Here is a 3,633-nt window from a genome sequence, read left to right on the forward strand (position 1 = left end):
CTAGATCTACACTCCATGGAGAACCCGGAGGCCCCTGCCAGCCCTGGCTCTGGCTTTCAGGTCTCTGGCAGAGCTCTGGGGCAGGAGTTTGGGGTCTGGTCCTAGAAGCCGTGGGCAGAAACTCTTCACGTAGGCAGGCTGCCATTTTGGTCCCATCCAGGACCAGGGATCTCTGCTGCTTGGGCTGCTGAAGCCGCTGTCCCCGGCGGAGTTTAGCTCTCCGATTCTTGAACCACACCTGGGGAAGAAGAAGGTGGGAGAAGATTTGAATTATGGGAGAAAAGATTCTCATGTTATTCCCCCTTTCTCTCCCAAGTGGCATTTGTGGGCTCCTAACAGACCCTGACCCGGAACCAGGGCCCTGGGAGGTCAGCTGTCCCCTGAGGACAGAGGCAACCAAGGCCTGGACAGTGGGTCACCAAACCCCTTACTATCCACAAGGTTACCCTCCCAGCTCCGGCATCCTGGGTTCCAGGGACCTTCCGAGCTCTGACCTTCTATACTCTAAGAGTTCCTGTAGCCCTGAAGTCCTAAGGACCTTTGTGACTCTTATTCTACATTCTAAGGCCTTTCCAGCTCTGACATTCCATGTTCTATGGCCCCCAGATCCAACATTCTCCCACATCTGTTATTCTATAGGATTCTAGGCTCTTAGGGTAAAAGCTGAAAGAAACCTTGGGATCCATTAAGTCCAATTCATTCATTTTATAGATGAAGTCAGAGCCCAGAGAAATGAGGCAAGTGCCCCAGAGTAACACAGTTAGTAAGTGCCAGAGGCAGGATTCACACTTGGGTCTTTCTCTGCCTCCAAACCCAGCTCTGTAAGATCTCTCCAGATGTGACATTCTGGGCTCCAGTCTCTTGTTGCTCTAATATCTTGAGTCCAACCAAGAGGCCTTTGATTTCAGCAGATCCTGATGAAGTTCTCACAAGAATAGCCTCCCCATTCTGGGTCAGAGAACTGGCTGGAGAGGGCAGCCTGTCCTGCCCTGCATTAGGAGCCAGCGTTTCTTGCAGAAGGGGCCGCCCTCTGATGGAGCCCACCTGGGCTGGGAGCAGGGAGATGCTCACCTGGACTCGGGCCTCAGGCAGGAGGAGAAGGCTGGCCAGGTGTCTCCGGGTGCCCTGGTCCGGGTACGGGCTCTGCTGGAAGGCCCATTCCAAGGCTTTCAACTGCGGCTTCGTGAAGGAGACTCGGTTCCGTGGGGTTGGCAGGTACGTGTTGGTCCCCCACGGCTCTGCTTAAAGAGGTCAGAGGGAGGGTGGATCTTGGGGGTTCTGTGGGAAAGCCTAAAGCCCTAGTTGAGGGATTTAAGACATCTCAAATCTGAGTCCCTGAGAAGTGAAAGTGGGAGGCTGAACATGGTTGGGAAATGAGGGAAAGCTCGCTGGGGATCCAGAAGCTGATGGCCAGATAAGGAGGTCACGGGAGATGAGTCGGGACTAACCCGGGGAAAGGAAGGCAGAAGGCTGGTCTGCAGCTGTCCCCTTCCCTCCCTCCTCATCTCCTGCCTCACCTGCCAGGTGGCCCACTCCTAGTTGGGGATGGAAAGGTGGATGCAGTAGAGGGGGAGAAGCACAAAGCAGGGTGAGAGGCCCCCCTGGGCCCAGCAGCCACAGACCGGAGGGAGTTTGGACCATGCCCTCTGGAAGGATGTGAAGGCTCCCGTCAGTAAGACTCGAGGGGTTGTATCTGTCTTCCATGTAGCTTGATCCTCAGCCTCTGGTTCTCACTATCTCCATCTGAAATATGGGCCAGCCCAGAAGAAGAAAGTCCAGGCTGAGCCCAAATGAAAGAAGCTGCCCTTCCAGCCCAACCATGGGGCCAGGTGCACACTCCCAGCTTTGGGTGGGATGAGGGAGCACTGGTCCTCCAGGAACCCCAAATCATCCTTTCCCCTCAGGCAGCCCACGCCCAAGACTTCCAGGCTCTGTCATTGATTCTCGGGGTGAGCCCCTATTCCTTTGACTCAGGAAAATGTCCTTCCCAGTTCTAAAGCATTTGATCTCCCGATTACTTTAGGCCCAGAGAGTAAGTGGCTGATGTCCATGGTCTCAAAGAAGGTTGACAGCAGAACTTAGTAACCAGAACCTTCGGTCCGGAGGGGGAAGCAAGAAGCAAGGTCACCCAACCTCTGGCCCTCCCGCACCCCACACTCTCCCAGCTCCTGGCTGGGGTGGGGCACCTCTAGCCCTGCTCCTTCCCACACAGCCCCAGGCTCTGAGTACTCACCTTCTCCTGGCTTCTCTTCCTGGGCAGTCTTGGCCAGCATGAGCCCCCAAGTGCCCTCCTCCCTTGGCTATTTAAGCTCCTGTGACTGGGCCCCACCTGTTCCTTTAAGCCACTGGCCAATGGGGAGTATCCTGGCCCCATCCCTCTGGGACTTGGAACTTGATGTGTGTGTGTAGGGGGTACAATCAGAGCCTGGGACAGCCCCATATCAGAGAGCCAGAGGGGGGGCTATTCTTCCCCTGTCAGTCCTGGATTAGCTTATGTCACCAAAGCTACTCCCTCCCTGCCTTCTGCTCCCCCTCCATCAGGGATCACTCCAGGAGACAGATGCAGTGCCCAGGGAAAGAGGAGGTGTCCCCAGGCTACCCCCTATGTCCTTCCACCGGACCCCATCCCTCACCTGCTACTCCTGCCCCCTGCCCATGGTGTGACCCTAGCTAAGTCACTTTTCTTTGTGACTCTTTTCATCATCTGTATAAGGAGCTTGGGAGAGAGGATCCCTTAAGTCCCTTCTAGTGCTAACATTCTCAACTCTCAGACCGGGGCAGGACAGGGCCAGGCTGCAAATGCCTGGACAGGGAGCCTTCCTGCATTCCCAGCTCCTCCCCTCTGGCGAGCTGGCCCCTGGCCCTCCATGGCTGTCATAGGCTATCAGCCTCCAGCCAAGACAAGTCAGTTTGGGGCAGGTCCTGGAGGAGATTAGAGGGCCTGGGGGCTCAGGCCTCAGGCCTCAGGCTTGGCTGGGGGCGGATTAGCAAAGATTTCCAGAAAAAAAGGCCTTGCTAGTGGATCACAGCCCTCTCCATCACTTCCCGTTCTCTCACAGTCTCCAAAAGCAGAGATGGAAGACAGAAGCTCACCTCTTAGGGCCCTCTCCCACTTCCAGCTTGGCCCACCCTCAGTACCCTTTGCCCTCTCAGCTTTATTCCACACAACCCCATTTTGGTTGGGACTCCAAAAACATGGATTCAAATTCTGTCACCTTCATTAACTTCGTGTGAGGCTTTAGGCAAAGCATTCCCTCTTTCTGGGCTTTTTCTGTGACATGCGGAGTTGGACTACAGTTTTTAGTAGTCCATGAACTACTACTTGAACTTGTAGTCCATGAACTTGTTTTCAAATATAGTAATTCACTTCCTGTATTTTGGTGTATCTGTAATTCTAAGGATTTTATTTTATGCATCTCAAAATATGACTCTGAGAATCAGAATCAGACTGTCAAAGGTGGGGGAGAGCTGTGATAAATTTTTACAAAGGCTCAGAACTGCTATTCGGCACTGGAAGGAATCCGAGGTGGGAAGAGTAGGAAGGAGGTTAATGCAGTATCCCAGTTTGGAGTATAAAAAGCTTGAGCTAACACAGTGTCTGTGAAGATGGAGAAGGGGGTGGTGGTGAATGAG

General features: G+C 53.9%; 1 long non-coding RNA gene across 1 annotated transcript; it reads left to right on the top strand.

The window, feature by feature from the left end:
• The first annotated feature begins 594 nt into the window (after positions 1–594).
• Positions 595–3,375, top strand: LOC141551915 (uncharacterized). The gene is made up of 4 exons (XR_012484997.1): positions 595–737; positions 912–1,215; positions 1,709–1,829; positions 2,024–3,375. It is a non-coding gene; the product is annotated as an uncharacterized LOC141551915 (long non-coding RNA).
• The last annotated feature ends 258 nt before the right edge of the window (positions 3,376–3,633 follow it).

Source organism: Sminthopsis crassicaudata, chromosome 1, assembly GCF_048593235.1.
Source record: "Sminthopsis crassicaudata isolate SCR6 chromosome 1, ASM4859323v1, whole genome shotgun sequence".
NCBI classification, from domain to species: Eukaryota; Metazoa; Chordata; class Mammalia; order Dasyuromorphia; family Dasyuridae; genus Sminthopsis; species Sminthopsis crassicaudata.